Below are 21,731 nucleotides of genomic sequence, written 5' to 3'. Positions count from 1 at the left end.
GCATTTTGCTCAGGATCTGTGACAGTCCCTAACTACCACACAGTCTCCAGAGCCTGAAGGCAACAGTGGTGAGGGTTGCAAGACAGCAAAAATAATGGCTTGCCTCTCCCTGTGGGTGCTCCATCCCAGAGTTCAGAGCTGATACTGGCCTGAGAGCTCTAGCAGTGGGTGGCTGGAGTCCCGGACCAGTGAGTCTTATCCTCCGAGGTGCAGCAGAGGCAAGGCCTGCAGGCTCTCGCTGTTCAGCCCTATGTATTTGGCACATTTCCTGAGTGCACACGAGGGAGCCTGACTTCCTCCATTGCTGGAGATGCAGCCACCAATACCAGGATGCCTGGGGATCCAAGGCTTCTGGGACTCCACGTGTACCTGAACAGTGGTGCTGCCCAGACTCCATGTAGCTCTGCATATCAGTGTAAAGGCCCCAGTGGGGTGGGCTCATGAGGGCTCATGAAGGTTGCAAAGGTCTGTGGGAAAAGTATGGATCTCCAGGGACTTTCACTCACTCACCATTTCCCTGTGCTGGAAAAACCTCCCCTGGCTTGATGCTACTCCCAGGTGGGCAGTCATCTTGTCTCGCTCCTCTCCATTCTCTGTGGGTTGAGTTGTTTCTTTGTCTTCCTGGATGTTTCAGTTGAAGATCTAGTATTTACTCACCACTTTTTCTTCTCTCCATGAAAGTGGTGCACATTAGTGGCTTCTAGTTAGCCATCTTGGCCCTGCCCCCAATAATACTACTTTTACAAAAATATGTTTCAGAGCTGATCCTGCTAAGTTAATTATCCTGGTTATCTTGTGACTCATTTTGTATCAATTATCTGTTGCTGCATAACAAAGTACCACAAATTTAGCAGCGTAAAACAACACACATACATTCGTTATCTCCCAGCTGTTGTGACTCAGCAATGTGGGGCTGGCTTAGGTGGATCCTCTGACTAGTTCTCATAGGCTGCAATTAAGGTGTTGTCCAGGGCTGAGTACTCATCTGGAGACTTGATTAGGTCCCAAATATGTGAGAACATGTGATATTTGTCTTTTTGTGCCTGGCTTATTTACCTTAAGATAAAGTCCTTTAGTTCCATCCATGTTTCAGCAAATGACATGATTTTATTCTTTTTTGTGGCCAATTAGTATTTCATTGTGTGTGTGTGTGTGTGTGTGTGTATTTTTTCTTTATCCATTCACAATTAATGGACACTGCAGTTGATTACATATCTTCACCATTGTGAATAGTGCTGCAGTAAAAATGTGAGAGTGGGTATCCATTTGATATATTGATTTTTTTTTTTTCCTTTGGCTGGATGACCAGTAGTGAGATTGCTGAATTGAATGGTAATTCTATTTTTAGTTTTTAAAGAAATCTCCATATTGTTTTCCATAGTGGCTATAATAGTTTACATTCTCACCATCAGTGTATTCCCTTTTCTCCACATCCCCACCAATATCTGTTATTTTTTGTCTTTTTAGTAATAGCCATTATTTTCAGCTATAAACAGTGTTAGTAGTATTTGTGATGACCTCAGTGGCTTAGAGTATAGTTATTAATGGAGGCTGTGGTGAAGTTCTTGTATGCCTGATGGGCCAGTCTTCAGGTGCCAGTAGTGTCAGTGGTGGGTTGAACATGCCTGTATTTGGGCCTCAGGGTGGCATATGTTGGCATCTGTGTATGTAGGTTCAGGTGGGCTGATTCCTGGTCCTCTAAGTGGCTTGCTCATTTGCTGGTAGTAGCAATGATAATCTGGGCATGTTGGTGACTTCTTGAGTCTCTGGAGAGTGGATATGATGTGCACAACGGCAGTAGTGATGGTGGAGCAACCTATTGGAACCCAAGTAGTTTATGATGGTGTTGGCAGTGGCTATGACAGGTTGGGTGGATTAGTCACCTGGCCCATTGGTGGTACATGTGGGTGGGTGTCAGCTGTGATGGTATTGGTAGGTTTTTTTGGCCCAACTTTATACACCAGGAGGGGTGTTCAGGTACCAATGTTGGTGGACTTGGCTGGGTGGTTTCCATGCCCCTGATAGCATGCTTGAATACTGATAAGTTAGGACTGGATGAGTGGACTTGTTCTCAGGCTCCCTGGTAGTCCATTCAAGTGCTGGCTTTGACTGGTAGGAACAGGGTGGTCCCCCGGCTGCCAGAAGGATACTCAGGCGTAGGCAGCAGTGGCTGCATTGTGGGCCTTCCACTGGGGAGGGTGAGGCCATTCTTAGCGAGATCAATGTAGGGAGGTAGCTGTGGGATGCATGGTTTCCTTGCATTTTTATCCCACAGCATCCCACAGTAGCATTGGTGGAATTTATCTTCATAGCATGTGAAAGTGCCCAGTCTTCCCTCTCCCAGTTTGGCCCAGTAGCTTCAGTGGCATTGTCAGCCCTAGCCCCAGAGCAGAGCACAGCCTTTTGGAGTATAGGCTCTCAGAACGGTGCTGGCTCTGGGCCTGCAATCAGGAAGGTCATAGTCCTTTCCAGCTGGAGCAGTGTAGGCAGGTAGCTGTGGGGAGCATGGTTTGTTTGTGCTTTGGTCTCACAGCAGCCCACAGCAATGGTGGTGGAATTTGTCCTTGTATCATGTGAAAGTGCCTGGCCTCCCCCCTTTTCCTCCTTGGCCCAGCAGTGGAAGCAGCAGCAGCAGCAGCCCAGGACTCAGGGCAGGATGCAGCCCTTTTGAGTCTAGGCTCTCATAATGGTGCTAGCTGTGGGCCTGTGATCAGGGATGGTGAGGCCCTTCTCAGCAGGAGCAGCATAGGTGGACAACAGTGGGGAGGGAGTGTGGTTTGCTTGCACTTTGGTCCCATAGCAGCTTGCAGCAGCAGTGGTGGAATTTGTGTTTGCAATGAGTAAAAATGCTTGCCCTCTCCTTTCCCTCCTTGGCCTGGGGCAGCAGCAATGGCATCAACCCTGGGACAGCACACAGTCTCTTGGGGGCTTAACTCTCAGAATGGCACCAAGCTGCAGCTGCTTGGGGCTCAGAAGCCTTTGGGACTTAGTTATCTCTTTGGAGAAATGCCTTTGCACAATCTCTAGGAATCTCCTTATATTAGTCTTGAGGTCTGCATGGGTCAAGTAGTTCTCCTGTAACTGGGATTATGATAGTCTGTATTGGGAATATGGAGCCCTGGGGGACTCCCACTTACCCCTTCCTCATGTCTGCGTGCCTCTTCCAGGTCCTAGCCCATTCTGGCTGAGCAGGCTGCCTAGATTCCCTCTCCTTTGCTTTCAGTGCTTCCTGTCATTTCTCCCTTGAATCCCAATGTTCTCTCTTAGATTATCTATTTGAAGTGTGAATACCTACTTGCTATTTTGGTTCTTCTCCAAGGAGGCATATTCTAGCTGCATCTATTGGCTGGCTTGAACCAAACTTCAGTGTTTTCATTTGTTATTTGTACTGCCATTACTCACTTGAGTTTATTACCTCTTGGGCATGTTTCAGCGTAGTCTTTGCTTATGAGATATGCTTTGTAAGTTCAGTAAACTCTTTTTCATGTTTATTTTGTTTATATCTGAGTTTAGTTTTCTAATTTCTGATGCAAGGTAGTGTTTTTTATACTCTCAAGTGCTTGTTTGAGTTTACTTATTTATGAACTGTTAACTTATCGTTTCTTTGTTCCATGTTTGTTTATTATGGAACATTTCATTTGATATGGGTAAAATTTTATTACCTGATATTTTGCAATATTTTTGTATGGACTTGCTGAGCTTCCTTTTGTTTACTTTTGTGGTATTGTCATGTTTGAGAGGATTTGGAGTTGAAGCATGAAATTATCTGTCAATACAGCACAGTCCAGATACATGCTCAGGGTTTTGTTTCTTTGTTTGCTATAATAGTGTAAGGGGTTGTAAATTCTCCAGTTTTATAGCTCTGTTTTCTCTCTCAGAATCCTAAATTTGGGGCAAGGCTGGGTGGGTGGGGGGGCAATTTGTAAATCCTCCAATTTTATGGTTCTATTTTTTTTTTTTTCGCAGAAGCCTTATTTTCCCCCTTTTCCTTTTTCTACTTTTCACCACCCAGTTGCTGTAGGATTCTTCCGTTTTCCTTTGGCATCTTTTGTCATTATCCAGAACCTACACATTTTGAAGAGTGCTGGCTTATTGTGCCTTTTAATGTGCTTCTACTTCTTTAAATCATCTTTTAAAGGCAAACATCCTTTAAAATATCATCCCTATAGTCAATGTTCTGATCTTCCCAGATAGTCTTCCAGTATTTTCAGAATTGTGTTGGACAATCCTTTTGGCAGTTAATCCAGGTCACCTATAGCCCCCTTATTGGCCTCCCTCTTCTGTGTTCTCTACAGTTTTTCATGATTTTCCTTTGCTTGCCACAAATCCTTCATGAGGGCAGGAATGGGGTGAAGGTAAGCAAGATCATACACTTTGATTTGATAATTTACTTATCATTATTCACAATTATTTGCAGTTTTGGCATTTTTTGTCTTCAAGTTATGTTGGAGCATATTTTGGCTTAGGATTTAACTTTTCCCTGTGTTATTTCATATACCTTGGAGAAGAAATTTTGGGAGGTAGGTGACTATGCATTTACCCATGTCTTTGTAAACCCAGAAATATCTGCTGAGATTATTATATAGACTACCTTAAATTTATACATCAATTTTAGAAAAAAGTTGTTTTCTTAATGTTGAATCTTCCAATCCATGTGCATTTTATATATATAATTTACTTTATCTCATCAATGTTTGTCAGTTTTAGTGTTCAGGTGTTGGACTTTTGCTTTAATTTATTTCTAAAAATTACATTATTCTGATGTTATTGTGAATGGAATTTTTTCTTAATATTTTTTGACTTGTTCATTGCTATTATATAATGATACAATCTATTTTTATGTGCTAATCATGGGTTTCTGTGACCTTGTTAAACTTGCTTATTAGTTTTGGTAGTTCTAGTAGTTTTTTGGTAAGTTCCTTGGGATTCTTTTTTCAACAACCACTTGTCCAACAGAATCTTGGGATTTTTTTTTTGTTTTAAAAAAACATATGAGATTCTGTCACATGAGAATAAATACAATTTTACTTCTTTTTCCAGTCCGTATGCCTTTAGTTTCTTTTTTGGCATGACTGTCTTGGCTGAAACTTTCAGTTGAGCATAAATGGCAAGAGTGAACATCTTTTCTTTTACTAATCTTATAGAGAAATTTCTTAGACTTTTACCATTAAGTGTGATTTTAATGGCGGTTGTTTAATAGATGATTTTACCAGTATAAGAATGCTTTCTTCTATTCCTTGTTTTTGAGAATTTTCATCATGACTGAGAATTAGATTTTTGTCAAATGATCTTTCTTCATCTATAAAGAAGTTGATGTGGTTTTTGCTTTGTATTCTATTGCAGTATATTACATCAATTTTTTTGTTTGTTAAGTCAACTTTGCATTCCTGCAAAAGACTCCTTTTTTACAATATAGAAATGTTGTATACACTTCTAAATTTTATTTGCTGATATTTTATTAAGATTTCTTAAAATGTATTAGAAATATTGTTTTATAATTTTATCTTTTTGTTATGTCTTTGATAGTATTATCAGAGTAATATAGACCTTATAAAATGAGGTGACACAAACAACTTAAACTAGAACCACCATTCAACCCACCAATCCCATTACAGGGTACACACAGAAATAAAAATAAATTATTGTACCAGAAAGACACATGCACTTGTATGTTCATTGCAGCACTATTCACAATAGCAGACATGGAATCAATACAGGTGCCCATCAGTGGTGGATTGGATAAAGAAGACGTGGTACATATACACCATGGAATACTAGGCAGCCATAAAATGAATGAAATCATGTCCTTTGCAGCAACACGAATGCAGCTAGAGGCCATTATCCTAAGCCAATTAATGCAGGACCAGAAAACCAAATACCATGTGTTCTCACTTATAAGGGGAAGCTAAGCACTGGGTACGCATAGGCATAAAGATGGAAACAATAGACACTGGGGACTACTTGGTGGAAGAAAATGAGGAGGGCAAGGGCTGAAAAACAACGTAGTGGATACTATGCTCACTACATGGGTGATGGGATCATTTACACCCCAAACCTCAGCATCACATAATATACCCATGTAACAAACCTGCACATGTACCCCTTGAATCTAAAATAAAAGTTGAAATTATAAAATAAAAAATAAATAAATAAAATGAGGTGACAAATGTTTCTTCTTATTTTATTATTTCAATATTGTTATTATATTTCTTTTTTTGAGTTTTTAAAAATGTTATTTATTAATTATATCAATACCTTTTGGGGTACAAGTGGTTTTTGTTACATGGATGAATTATATAGTGGTGAATTCTGAGATTTTAGTGCACTTGTGTGAGTAGTGTACATTGTAACTAATGTGTAGTTTTTTTTCTCTAGTCCCCCTCCCAACCTTCCCCTTCTGAATCTCTGAGGTCCGTTATATTACTCTGTATGCTTTGCATACTCATAGCTTAGCTCCCATTTATAAGTGAGAACATACAATTTTTAGTTTTCTACTCCTGTGTTACTTCACTTAGAATAATACCCTCCAGTTCCATCCAAGTTGCTGCAAAAGACATTATTTTATTCATTTTCATGGCTGAGTAGTATTTCATGGTGTATGCATACCTTATTTTCTTGATCCACTAATTAGTCAATGGGCACTTAGGTTGCTTCCACATCTTTTCAATTGTGAATGGTGCTGCTATAGACATACATGTGCAAGTGTCTTTTTCATATAAAGACTTCTTTTCATTTGGGTAGATACCCAGTAATGGGATGTCTGGATCAGATGGCAGATCTACTGTTATCTCTTTAAAAAATCTCCATACCGTTTTCCATAGAGGTTGTACTAATTTACATTCCTACCAGCACCGTATAAGAGTTCTCTTTTCACCACATCCATGTCGACATCTATAGTTTTTTTGACTTATTCATAATGGCCATTCTTGCAGGAGCAAGGTGGTATCTTATTGTGGTTTTAATTTTAATTTCTCCAGTGATTAGTGATGTTAAGCATTTTTTAATATGTTTATTGGCCATTTGTATATCTTCTTTTGAGAAATGTCTATTCATGTCCTTTGCTCACTTTTAAACGGGATTATTTGTTTTTAAAATGTTATTATGAACTCATAGATTCAAACATAGTTACTATGTTTCCATCCATTGCCTTTATTATTATTTTATTCTTCTAGATTTAGGGGTACAAGTGCAGTTGTGTTACATGGATATATTATGTGGTGATCATGTTGGGGTTTCAAGGGAACTCAAGAGCCAACTTCAAGAGGCTTCCACCAGACAAATATGGTACAATTTGAGCATCAATAATATCTGTTTTTTTTTGACTTTTAAATAATGGCCACTCTAACTGGGATGATTGGATTTAAAATGCCATATATATATATATATACATATACATATACACACACATACATACACACACTATGGAATACTACTCAACCATACAAAAAGAATAAAATCATATGTTTTACAGCAGTACAGCTAGAACTGGAGGCATTATCCTAAGTGAAATGACTCGGAAACAGAAAGTCAAAATCCACATGTTCTCACTTAAAACTGGGAGCTAAACAATGTGTACATGTGGACATACAGAGTGGAATAACAGATGTTGGAGACTACAAAAGGTGGGATGGTTGGGAGTGAGATGAGGGATTAAATACTACCTAATGGGTACAATGTACACTATTTGGGTGATGAGTACACTGTATTTCTTTTAAATAATAGATTCCACTAGAGATGCCACATAGGCCTGGGCTTTCATTGTGAGAAGCTTTTAAGTTTGGAATTCAACTTTTTATTTGACCGAGGCCTATTCATATGGTCTATTTTTTTAGAAACAATTGGTAATTTATGTCTTTGTCAGAATTTGTACATTTTATCTGAGTTTTATTATTTGTTGGTATAAAGATTTTCATATTCTTTTATAAATCTTCTAATATCTATGGGTTCTTTGATATTGTTCCCATTTTCATTCCTGATTTTGATAATTTGTGTCTTCTCTCTTTTTTCCTTATTCATCATGAACTTTTATCAATTTTGTTGATCTTCTCCAAGAATCAAGATTAGTTTTAAGTATTTTTTCTATATATTTGTGTTTTCAATTTTACTCATTTATTTTTTGTTCTTTATTATTTTCTTCCTCCTACTTATTTTGTGTTTGGTGTGATGCTATATTTTCTTTACTTTTTTTTTTTTTTGAGATGGAGTCTCACTCTCTGACCCAGACTAGAGTGCAGTGGCATGATCTTGGCTCACTGAAGCCTCTGCCTCCCGGGTTCCAGCGATTCTCCTGCCTCAGCTTCCTGGGTAGCTGGGATTACAGGCACGCACCACCATGCCTGGCTAATTTTTGTATTTTTAGTAGCGATGGTATTTCACCATGTTGGCCAGGCTGGTCTCAAACTCCTGACCTCAGGTGATCTACCCACCTCAACCTCCAAAAGTGCTAGGATTACAGGCATGAGCCACTGTGCCCAGCCTGTTTTCATATTCTTAAAAGCTTAGAATATTGATTGTAGATTTTCCTTCTTTAAAAATTTTATTTTTGTTTTTTGTAAGGCGGACCAATATGGCAGAATAAAGGCTCCACTGATCATTTCACCTACAAGGACACGAATTTAACAACAATCTACACAGAAAAAAACACCTTCATAAGAACCAAAAATCAAGTGAGCACTCATAGTACCTGGTTTTAACTTCATATTGCTGAAAGAGGCACTGAAAAGATAGCAACAAACAGACCTGACTGGAGTCACCGACTCCATTCCCTCCCCGACCCTGTGGCAGTGCAGCATGGTACAGAGAGCATCTCTGGGCACTGGGGGAGGGAGAACACAGTTGTGAGGCATTGAATTCAGTACCAGAGTAGAGTAGAAAGGAAATAAAACTGAAAATCAGTAACAAGAGAGATTTTGGAAACTACACAAATGCATGGAAATTGAATAATATGCTCCCAAATTACCAGCAGGTCAATGAAGAAATTAAGAAGGAAATTGAAAAATTTCTTGAAACAAATGATAATTAATACCCAATATACAAAAACCCATGGGATACAGCAAAAGCAGTACTAAGAAGGAGGTTTGTATTTATAAGTGCCTATATCAAAAAAGAGGAAAAACTTCAAACATCTTATAAATCCTGTCAAAAATTAAAAGTGAAGTTATAAACCAAAATTACAATATTAATTACAAAATTACAAATTACAATATTACAATAATATTTGGTTATGTATCTATATGGACATCTTTACCTGAGACCTTTTACTGTCATATAGCTTTGTGTTACTGTCAAGTATCTTTTTATTTTAACTTGAAGGACTTTCTTTGCATTTCTCATAGAGCAAGTCTAATGATAATGAATTACCTCAGCTTTTATTTATCTGGAAATGTCTTAATTTCTACCTCATTTTTATTTTTAAAGTATAGTGTTGATGGTTGTAGAATTCTCATTAGACAGATTTTTTCTTTTAATACTTTAAGAATGTCATCCCACTGTCTTCTGGACTGTAAGGTTTCTGCTGAGTAATCTGCTGATATTGGAGAATCCCTTGAATGTGATGAGCCACTTTTCTCTTGGTGCTTTCAGGATTTTCTCATTGTCTTTTGCTTTTAACAGCTTGACTATAAAGTGTCTAGGTGTATTTCTGGTTTATCCTACTTGGAGTTCATTGAGCTTCTTGAATTTGTACATTCATATCTTTCCTCAGATTTGGTAAACTTTCAGCCATATTTCTTCAAATAATCTTTCCTTTTTCTGTCTCTCTTCTTCTTCTGGAACTCATACAATGTGTATATTAGTCCACTCAATTATGTCTTATAAATCCCTTTAGGCCCTGTTCACTTTCTTCCATTTCTTTTCTTTTTTTTTTCTGACTCAATGATTTCAAATGACCTATGTTGAAACTCACTGATTCTTTTTTCTCCCTGTTTGAGTCTGCTGATAAATACCTCTAGTGAATTTTTCAATTCTTTTATTGTATTTTTAGCTCCAGAATTTTTTATATAGTTTCTATCTTTTTGTTTATATTCTCATTTTGTTCATAAAATGTTTTCCAGGCTTCCTTTAGTTCTTTGTTTCCATTTTCCTTTGGCTTTTTGAATATATGTAAGACAGTTGTTTTAAAGTTTGTGTCTAATAAGTCTGTTGAATGTCTCATCAGAGACTGTGTCTAGAAATTTAATTTATTCATTTGAATGGCCATCTTCCCCTATTTCTTTATATTCTTTGTCATCTTTTGTTGGAAATGGAACATTACAATATAACATCTATCCCAGTCTTTGAAGACTGCTATGAAGGCCTTTACTAACTAGGGGGTTGTTGAGCTTTGAGATCAGTCAGGAGTCAATGCTTAAGGGCTTCCCTGGTCTTTTGTGGGTATGAGTTCTGTCTGGGCTTCTGTATGTGTGCTGTATTTCCCCCCAGTTTACCTGAGATTATTAATATTTAAAACAGTATCACCCGAGGTTCTTCTCTGAGCCTTAGATATGCCATTATATTCCTCTACCCACAATCTATTGCTACCAGTCATGTGTGACTCTGTAGTACTTCTTCAGTATCACATGCTGCTGCACCTGCCACTCCCTTCTTCACCTTTCAGTCTAATATTCAAACTATGCACTGTTATCTCTCTGAGCTCCAAGACAGGTAAGACACATACCAGTCCCTTGGACACAGGCAATAACTTTACAATTAGCACTCTGCTTTTTCCATTTTAATGGAGGGGACCAGGGAGTGGGCCTCTTTCTTCTGACCATTTTGCTTTGTGCCAGTGAAGTGGTGGGGCAAGGGTGAGTAAAAACACCATGAAATTGCCTACGATTTTGAATGTGGCTTTTTCTTGACTGGGTATTTGTTTGTTTGGTTGGTTGTTTCAGTAGTATCTTGTCATCTAAGAAAAGAGAACAAATGAGGGTGGATAGTTGATTAAATCTTGATTTTTCTGACCATGCCTGTTTTATGAATTTGATATGGTAACTATGAAATAGTGTATAGAATTGTAAAACAAAACTATTTTTTAAAAAAAATCTCTAAAACTCAAAAGAAAAATGAAATAATTGAATTTAACCATGTGACAGGTTGATGGCTTAACCACTCAGAAAGTTCTTTGAATGACTTTAAAACATAGTAATTTGTCATTTGACTATACGTTTTTAACAAGACATATCCTAAGTACAAAAAGAGCTACCAAAACAAAAATGAAACAAATGTAAAAACACTAAAGTGTTTAATTTTGTGGTGTGTGTATATGTGCATGTGTTTGGATAATGGAAATGTGCAACATTGTTAATATCAATAAAATTTGAATTTTCAATTTAAGAGAAAGGAGATACAAAAGTAACATCAATGAGGCTATGCAATCAGTATAATATCATGATGTATATTGTCATCACATACAAATGTATTCACGGTGGCTGGTGGCAATATGGCTGAATAGTAACAGCTCCAGTCTGCAGCTCCCAGTGAGACCAATGCAGAAGGCAGATAATTTCTGCATTTTTCAACTGAGGTACCCTGTTCATTTCATTGGGACAGGTTAGGCAGTGGGTGCAGCCCATGGAGGGTGAGCAGAAGCAGGGTGGGGCATCACCTCACCCAGGAAGTGCAAGGAGCAGGGTAGCCTCCCCTTCCCAGCCAAGGGAAACCATGAGGGACTGTGCTATCCAGCCTAGATACTTTGTTTTTCCCACAGTTTTTGCAATTCACAGACCAGGAGATTCCCTCATGTGCCTACACCACCAGGGCCCTGGGTTTCAAGCACAAAACTGGGCGGCTGTTTGAGCAGACACCAAGCTAGCTGTAGGAGTTTGTTTGTTTGTTTTTCATACCCTAGTGGTGCCTGGAACCCCAGCAAGATAGACCCATTCACTCCCCTGGAAAGGGGGCTGAAGCCAGGGAGCCAAGTGGTCTCGCTCAGCAGGTCCCACTCCCACAGAGCCCAGCAAGCTAAGAACCACTGGCTTGAAATTCTTGCACCAGCACAGCAGTCTGAAGTCGACCTGAGATGATTGAGCTTGGTGGGGGGAGGGGCGTCCATCATTACTGAGGCTAGAGTAGGTGATTTACCCCTCACAGTGCTAAGGACTAGGTGGAACTCAACACAGCGTGACAAAGTGGCTGTGGCCAGACTGCTCCTCTAGATTCCTCTTCACTGGGCAGGGCATCTCTGAAAGAAAGGCAGCAGCCCCAGTCAGGACTGTAAATAAAACTCCCATCTCCCTGAGACAGAGCACTTGGGAGAAGGGGTGGCTGTGGGCACAGCTTCAGTGAACTTAAATGTTTCTGCCTGCCAGCTCTGAAGAGAGCAGCAAATCCTGACAAGGAGGGTTCTCCCAGCACAGCGCTTGAGTTCTGCTAAGGGACAGACTGCCTCTTCAAGTGGGTCCCTGACACCCATGCCTCCTGACTGGGAGACACGTCCCAACAGGGGTTGACAAACACCTCATACAAGAGAGCTCTGGCTGGCATCAGGCCAGTGCCCCACTGGGATGAAGCTTTCAGAGGAAGGACTAGGCAGCAATCTTTGCTGTTCTGCAGCCTCTGCTGGTGATAACCAGGCAAATTGAATATAGAGTGGATCTCCAGCAAACTGTAGCAGACCTGAAGAAAGGGGCTTGACTGTTAGGAGGAAAACTAACAAACGGAAACCAGTAACATCAACATCAACAAAAAGAACCCCCACACAGAAATCCCATCCAAAGGTCATCAACCTCAAAGATCAAATGTAGATAAATCCCTGAAGATGAGGAAAAGCCAGCACAAAAATGATGAAAATTCCAAAAACCAGAATGCCCCTTCTCCTTCAAATGATCACAAATCCTCTCCAGCAAGGTCAAAAAACTGGACAGGGAATGAGCTTGACAAATTGACAGAAGTAGGCTACAGAAGGTGGATAATAACAAACTCCTCTGACCTAAAGGAATATGTTCTAACCCAATGCAAGGAAGCTAAGAACCTTGACAAAGGTTACAGGAAATGCTAACTAGAATAACCAGTTTAGAGAAAAACGTAAATGACCTGATGGAGCTGAAAAACACAGCACGAGAACTTTGTGAAGCATATACAAGAATCAACAGCTGAATTGATAAGTGACAGAAAGGATATCAGAGATTGAACATCAACTTACTGAAATGAGGCATGAAGACAAGATTAGAGAAGAAAGATTGAAACAGAACAAACAAAGCCTCCAAGAAATATGGGACTATGTGAAAAGGCCAAATCTACGATTGATTGGGGTCCCTGAAAGTGACAGGAAGAATGGAACCAAGTTGGAAAACAGACTTCAGGATATTATCCAGGAGAACTTCCCCAACCTAGCAAGACAGGCCAAGATTCAAATTCAGGAAATACAGAGAACACCACAAAGATACTCGTCGAGAAGAGCAACTCCAAGACACATAATGTTCAGATTCTCCAAGGTTGAAATGAAGAAAAAAATGTTAAGCACAGCCAGAGAGAAAGATCAGGTTACCTACAAAGGGAAGCCCATCAGACTAACAGCAGATCTCGCTGCAGAAACCCTAAAAGCCAGAAGAGAGTGAGGGCCAATATTCAACATTCTTAAAGAAAAGAATTTTCAATCCAGAATTTCATATCCAGCCAAACTAAGTTTCATGAGTGAAGGAGAAATAAAATCCTTTACAGACAAGCAAATGCTACGGGATTTTGTCAGCAGCAGGCCTGCCTTACAAGAGCTGCTGAAGGAAGCACTAAATATGGAAAGAAAAAACCGGTACCAGCCACTGCAAACACACCACATTATAAAGACCAACGACACTATGAAGAAACTGCATCAACTAATGTGCAAAATAACCAGCTAGCATCATAATGACAGGATCAAATTCACACATAACAATATTAACCTTAAATGTAAACAAGCTAAATGCCCCAATTAAAAGACACAGACTGGCAAGGTAAATAAAGAGTCAAGACCCATCAGTGTATCCAGTATCCTGTATCCAGAAGACCCATCTCACATTCAAAGACACACATAGGCTCAAAATAAAGGGATGGAGGAATATTTACCAAGCAAACGGACAGCAAAGAAAAGCAGGTTTTGCAATCCTAGTCTCTGATAAAACAGGCTTTAGGCCAACAAAGATTTAAAAAAGACAAAGAAGAGCATTAAATAATGGTAAAGGGATCAATGCAAAGAGAAGAACTAACTATCCTAAATATATATGCACCCAAACAGGAGCACCCAGATTCATAAAACAACTTCTTAGAGACCTACAAAGAGATGTAGACTCCCACACAATAATAGTGGGAGACTTTAACACCCCAGTGTCAATAATAGAGAGATCAACAAGACAGAAAATTAACAAGGATATTCAGGACCTGAACTCAGCTCTGGACCAAGTGGATCTCATAGATATCTACAGAACTCTCCACCCCAAATCAACAATATATATTCTTCTCAGCACCACATAGCACTTGTTCTAAAATCGACAACATAATTAGAAGTGAAACACTCCTCAGCAAATGCAAAGGAATGGAAATCATAACACGCACCCTCCCAGACCACAGTGCAATCAATTAGAACTCAGAATTAAGAAACTCACTCAAAACCACACAACTACATGGAAACTGAACAACCTTCTCCAGAATGACTACTGGGTAACTAACAAAATTAAGACAGAAATAACAAAGCTCTTTGAAACCAATGAGAACAAAGGACAATGTACTAGAATCTCTGAAACACAGCTAAAGCAGTATTTAGAAGGAAATTTATAGCACTAAATGCCCACATCAGAAATTGGGAAAGTGGGAAAGATCTAAAAGTGGGAAAGTGGGAAAGATCTAAAATCAGAAAGTGGGAAAGATCTAAAATCGACACCGTAACATCACAATTAAAAGAACTAGAGAAGCAAGAGCAAACAAATTCAAAAGCTATCAGAAGACAAGAAATAACTAAGATCAGAGCAGAAATGAAAGACATAGAGATATGAAAAGCCTTTCAAAAAATCAGTGAATCCAGGAGCTGATTTTATGAAAAGATTAACAAAATAGATAGGCTGCTTGCCAGAATAATAAAGAAGAAAAGAGAGAATAATCAAGGAGATACAATAAAAAATGATAAAAGGGATATCACCACTGATCATACAGATATATAAACTACCATCAGAGGATACTATAAACACCTCTATGCAAGTAAACTAGAAAATCTAGAAGAAATGGATAAATTTCTGGACACGTAATCCCTTCCAAGACCAAACCAGGAAGATGTCAAATCTCTGAATAGACCATTAACAAGTTCTGAAATTTAGGCAGTAATTATTAGCCTACCAACAAAAAAGAGCCCATGACCAGACTGATTCACAGCCAAATTCTACCAGAGGTACAAAGAGGAGATGGTACCATTCCCTCTGAAACTATTCCAAACAATAGAAAAGAAGGACTCCTCCTTAACTCATTTTATGAGGCCAACATCATCCTTATACCAAAACCTGACAGAGACACAACAAAAAAAGAAAATTTCAGGCCAATATCCCTGATGAACAGCAATGCAAAAATCCTCAAAATACTGGCAAACCTAATGCAGCAGCACATCAAAAAGCTTATCCACCATGATCAAGTCAGCTTCATCCCTGGGATGCAAGGATGGTTCAACATATGCAAATCAATAAATGTAATCCATCACATAAAAAGAACCAATGACAAAAACCACATGATTATCTCAATAGCTGCAGAAAAGGCCTTCGATAAATTCAACACCCCTTTATGCTAAAAACTCTCAATAAACTAGGTATTCATGGAATGTATCTCAAAATAAAAAGAGCTATTTATGACAAACCCATAGCCAATATCATACTAAATGGGCAAAAGCTGGAAGCATTCTCTTTGAAAACTGGCACAAGACAAGGATGCTCTCTCTCACCACTCCTATTCAACATAGTGTTGGAAGTTCTGGCCAGAGCAATCAGGCAACAGAAAGAAATAAAGGTATTCAAATAGGAAGTGAGGAAGTCACATTGTCTCTGCTTGAAGACAACATGATTGTATATTTAGAAAACCCTATCATCTCAGCCCAAAAACTCCTTAAGCTGATAAACAACTTCAGCAAAGTCTCAGGATACAAAATCAATGTGCAGAAATCACAGGCATTCCTATACACAAATAATAGTCAAGCAGAGAGCCAAATCATGAGTGAACTCCCATTCACAATTGCTACAAAGAAAATAAAATACCTAGGAATACAATTTGCAAGGGACATGAAGGACATCTTAAGGAGAACTACAAACCACTGCTCAAGGAAATAAGAGAGGACAGAAAAAAATGGAAAAACTTTCCATGGTCATGGATAGGAATAATCAATATCGTGAAAATGGCCATACTGCCCAAAGTAATTTATTGATTCAATGCTATTCCCATCAAGCTCCCATTGACTTTCTTCACAGAATTAGAAAAAGCTACTTTAAATTTCATTTGGAACCAAAAGAGATCCCATATAGCCAAGACAATCCCAAGCAAAAAGAACAAAGCTGGAGGCATCATGCTACCTGACTTCAAACTATACTACAAGGCTACAGTAACCAAAACAGCATGATACTGGTACCAAAACAGATATATAGACCAATGGAACAGAACAGAGGCCTCAGAAATAACACCACACATCTACAATGATCTGTCCTTTGACAAACCTGACAAAAACAAGCAATGGGGGAAAAATTCCCTATTTAATAAGTGGTGCTGGGAAAACTGGCTACCCATATGCAGAAAACTGAAACTGGACCCCTTCCTTACACCTTATACAAAAATTAACTCAAGATAGATTAAAGACTTAAATGTAAAGCCTAAAACTATAAAAACCCTAGAAGAAAACCTAGGCAATACCATTCAGGACATAGGCATGGGCAAAGACTTCATGACTAAAACACCAAAAGCAATGGCAACAAAAGCCAAAATTGACAAATGCAATCTAATTAAACTAAAGAGCTTCTGCACAGCAAAAGAAAATATCATCAGAGTGAACAGGCAACCTACAGAATGGGAGAAGCTTTTTGCAATCTATCCAGCTGACAAAGGTCTAATATCTAGAATCTACAAGGAACTTAAACAAATTTACAAGAAAAAAACAACCCCATGAAAAAGTGGGTGAAGGATATGAACAGACACTTCTCAAAAGAAGGCATATATATGGCAAACAAACATATGAAAAAAAGCTCATCATCACTGTTCATTAGAGAAATGCAAATCAAAATTAGAAAATGAGATACCATTTCATGCCAGCTAGAGTGGTGATCATTAAAAAGTCTGGAAGCAACAGATGCTGGCAAGGGTGCAGAGAAATAGGAACAATTTTACCATCCTGGTGGGAGTGTAAATTAGTTCAAACATTGCGGAAGACTGCGTGGCGATTCCTCAAGGATCTAGTACCAGAAATACCATTTGATCCACCAATCCCATTACTGGATATATACCCAAAGGATTATAAATCATTCTACTATAAAGACACATGCACACATATGTTTATTGCAGCACTGTTCACAATAGCAAAGACTTGGAACCAACCCAAATGCCCATCAATGATAGACTGGGTAACAAAAATGTGGTTCATATACAACACGGAATACTATGCAGCCATAAAAAAAGATGAGTTCATGTCCTTTGCAGGAACATAAATAAAGCTAGAAATCATCATCCTCAGCAAAGTAACACAGGAACAGAAAACCAAACACCACGTTTTCACTCATAAGTGGGAGTTGAACAATGAGAACACATGGACACAGGGAGGGGAACATCATACACCAGGGCTTGTCAGCGGGTGGGGGGAAAGGGGAGGGAGAGCATTAGGACAAATACCTAATGCAGGCAGGGCTTAAAACCTAGGTGATGGGTTGATAGGTGCAGCAAATCATCATGGCACATGTATACCTATGTAACAAACCTGCACATTCAGCACATGTATCCCAGAACTTAAAGTAAAATAAAAAAAGTATTCCTTAAAAAATTTCTTGAAATAATTACCAATCCAGTAGGAATGAGCACCCTTAGCGACCCAGATTGGGATCCCTAACTATCTCTTCTCCCCAAAGGAATGAGGGTCTGTTCATCAAATGGCTGATTTCACAGCTAGAATTTATTTTCATATTGAATACAAGGAGAACAACTATATGCCAATAAGTTGGAAAATCTAGAAGAAATGGACAAATTCCTAGACACATACAACCTACCAAGATTGAACCAGTAGAAATCCAAAACCTCAGCAGACCAATAACAAATGATGAGATTGAAGTCATAATAAAAATTCTCCCAGGTTAAAAAAAAAAAAGAAAGAAAGAAAGAAAAAAAAAACACCTGGGACCCTATGGCTTAATTGCTGAATTCCACCAAATATTTAAAGAACTAATATCAATCCTACTCGACCTCTCCGGAAGGAAGGAAAATATAGTCCAATATCTCTGATGGATATTAATACAAAAATCCTCAACAAAATACTAGCAAAATGAATTCAACAATGCATTAGAAAGGTCATTCATCATGAACAAGTAAGATTTATTCCTGAGACACAAGGTGGTTCAACATACACAAATCAATGTGATACATCAATATCAACAGAATGAAGGATAAAAACCTTACGATCATTTCAATGGATGCTGAAAAAGCATTTGATAAAATTCAACGTCCCTTCATGATAGAAACCTCAAAAAGCTGGGGATAGAAGGAACATACCTCAACATCATAAAAGCCACATGCAGCAGACCCACAGCTTGTATCATACTGAATGGCGAAAAACTGAATGCCTTTCCTCTAAGATCTGGAACACAACGAGGATGCCCACTATCGCCACTGTTATTCAACATAGTACTGGAAGTCCTAGGAAGAGCAATGAGTCAAGACAAAGATGTAAAGGGCTTCCAAATTTGAAAGGAAGGAGTCAAATTATCCTTGTTTGCAGATGATATGATCTTATAGTTGGAAAAACCTAAAGACTTCACCAAAAACTATTAGAATTGATAAACAAATTCAGTAAAATTACAGGATAGAAAATTAACATAAAAAAACAGTAGCACTTCTTTTTTTCAAGTCAAGCTATTTAATTATCCAAAAGACTCCTTCTGTGGTAAGAGGAGGTGAGCACCCTGAGCCCTCACTTCCTAGCACTCTGTGTGCTGATGTAGTTCTGGAGAAGTGATAGCACCTCTGCCTGTTGGCTCATGTTGGTGACTTTGCCCTGAAAGCAGCCTTTCTTCCCTGCTCCTTTGCCTTCTAGGACCTCATCCACCCTGGGCCCCAGGGTCTCCATGGTCTCAGGTGGCCCTGCCAGTAAAAAGAGCCCAGCACCTTTCTCATCACCCATGTTTAAGAACAGGAAGGAATCCTCTGACCCAATCTCATTGGCAACAATATTCATGAACTATGAATCACCCTCCTTCCTGTGTAATATGACCACATCCCCCGAGTCTGGGTTGGTCCTGAGGCTATGGGCAATGTGCACAGCTGAGTCTCTGAGCAGATTCAGGTTGTTCTTCTGCAGGAGCTTGGTGGAGTTCTGGAACTTTTTCTTTTTTATTTTATTTTATTTTATTTATTTATTTATTTATTTATTTATTTATTTATTTATTTAGAGACAGAGTATTTATTTAAAGACAGAGTCTCGCTCTGTCGCCCAGGCTGGAGTGCAGTGGCGTGATCTCAGCTCACTGCAAGTTCCACCTCCTGGGTTCACGCCATTCTCCTGCCTCAGCCTCCCAAGTAGCTAGGACTACAGGCGCCCGCCACACGCCCAGCTAATTTTTTATATTTTTAGTAGAGACGGGGTTTCACCGTGTTATCCAGGATGGTCTCGATTTCCTGACCTCGTGATCTGCCCGCCTCGGCCTCCCAAAGTGCTGGGATTACAGGCAGTAGCCACCACGCCTGGCCACGTTCTGGAGCTTTTTCACTGCTTCCATGTGATCCTCTGCTCCACACTTAAGCAGAGTGATTCAGTGCTCTTTCAGTTTCATGACTTCTCTTCATCCATTTCAGCATCTGGTTCCCAGCCAGAAATATCAGTTTGATTTTATTCCTTTTCCTCTTCTCGGTGCCTAATCTTAATGACTGGAAAGTCACGGAGATTGCTCATGGGGATCCCACAGCACATGTTGGAATCAACACCCTTGATGGTAACAATTCCAATGGGCCCAGCATGATCATCTGGCAGGCCCCAGCCTCTCACCTGCTCCGCCTCAGGATCATTCAGGCTCAGTTCTCATACTTTGTTGAGCAGCTGATCTCTGATATTTTTATTGACACTCTTTTCAGTGGCGGTTATTTTCTCTGCATTCACAGAGGGGCTTTCCAGCATCACACTCCGAAATTTCCCTAACTCCCATGATGTTGTCTTTAACTCAAACAGATAATCAGCAACTGCTGTGATGAGATGCTGCCTTTAATGCTGCTGCATGTGGTCAAACCTCCACTCCCAGTCTACCCAGACCAGGACTTGGCTTCCAGGATCCAGGGGTGTCTGTGTGAAATGATCAGCCTGGGCCCCTGAGTGGGTCACTCCCAGTACAGAGATGTCATTGATTGTACCACCGTCATCAGGCTGTCTTCCACCCTCAGGGAAAAGTAGCATGTCTTCCAGCACCATATGACAACTGCTCAGCACTTATTTCTTGTCATTGCTCCCTTCTGACTGCAGCTCCGTGGGATCACAGGAGATTATGGTGGTGGTGGACTCCTAGGCATTGCTATTCTGCTGACACCAGAACACCATCATGGTCATCTCTGAGGCATCAGTAGTGTTTCTATATGCCAACAGTGAACAATCTGAAAAAGATATTAAAAAGTAATCTCATTTACAATAGCCACACATAAAATTAAATACCTAGGAATTAACCAAAGAAGTTAAATATCTCTATAATGAAAACTATAAAACACTGATGAATGAAATTGATGAGATCACCAAAAATGAAAAAATATTCCATGTTCATGGATTGGAAGAATCAATATTGTTAAAATGTCCATACTACCCAAAGCAATCTACAGATTCAGTGCAATCCCTATAAAAATACCAATGACATTCTTCACAGAAATATGATCCTAAAATGTATACAGAACCACAAAGACCCAGAATAGCCAAAGCTATCCTAAGCAAAAAGAACAAAACTGGAGGAATCACATTACCTGACTTTAAATAATACTACAGAGCTGTTGTAACCAAAACAGCATGGTACTGGCATAAAAGCAGACACACAGACCAATGGAACAGTATAGACAACCCAGAAACAAATCCACACACAAACAGTGAACCCATTTGTGACAAAGGTGCCAAGAATATGCACTCGGGAAAACACAGTCTTTACTCCACAAGCACAAGCAACCAAAGCAAAAATGGACAAATGGGATTACGTCAAGTTTAAAAGCTTCTACACAGCAAAAGATACTATCAACCAAGTGAATAGACACCACAAAGAATGGGAGAAAAGATCTGCAAACTACCCATCTGACAAGGGATTCATAACCAGGATTTATAAGGAGCTCAAAGAACTCTACTGGAGAAAATCTAGTAATTCCAGTCAAAAATGGGCAAAATATTTGAATAGGCATTTCTCAAGAGAAGACATACATATTGCAAAGAGGCATATGAAAATGTGCTCAACATCATTGATCATTAGAGAAACGCAAATCAAAACTACAATGAGATCATATCACCCAGTTAAAATGGCTTATATGCAAAAGTCAAGTAATAACAAATGCTGGCTAGGATGTGTACACTGTTTGGTGGGAATGTAAATTAGTACAACCTC

At 39.2% G+C, this 21,731-nt stretch overlaps 1 long non-coding RNA gene and 1 pseudogene across 1 annotated transcript in view; one reads left to right on the top strand and one right to left on the bottom strand.

The window, feature by feature from the left end:
- The window catches only part of LOC106634305 (uncharacterized), a 92,434-nt gene that overhangs the window by 30,586 nt on the left and 40,117 nt on the right, over positions 1-21,731 (top strand). The window lies entirely within an intron of this gene.
- LOC100977619 (alanyl-tRNA editing protein Aarsd1-like) lies at positions 19,085-20,698 on the bottom strand (annotated as a pseudogene).

The sequence above is a fragment of the Pan paniscus genome, chromosome X (genome assembly GCF_029289425.2).
Source record: "Pan paniscus chromosome X, NHGRI_mPanPan1-v2.0_pri, whole genome shotgun sequence".
NCBI classification, from domain to species: domain Eukaryota; kingdom Metazoa; phylum Chordata; class Mammalia; order Primates; family Hominidae; genus Pan; species Pan paniscus.
The sequence above is the reverse complement of the archived record's forward strand: the minus strand, read 5'-3'. Positions and strand labels throughout refer to the sequence as shown.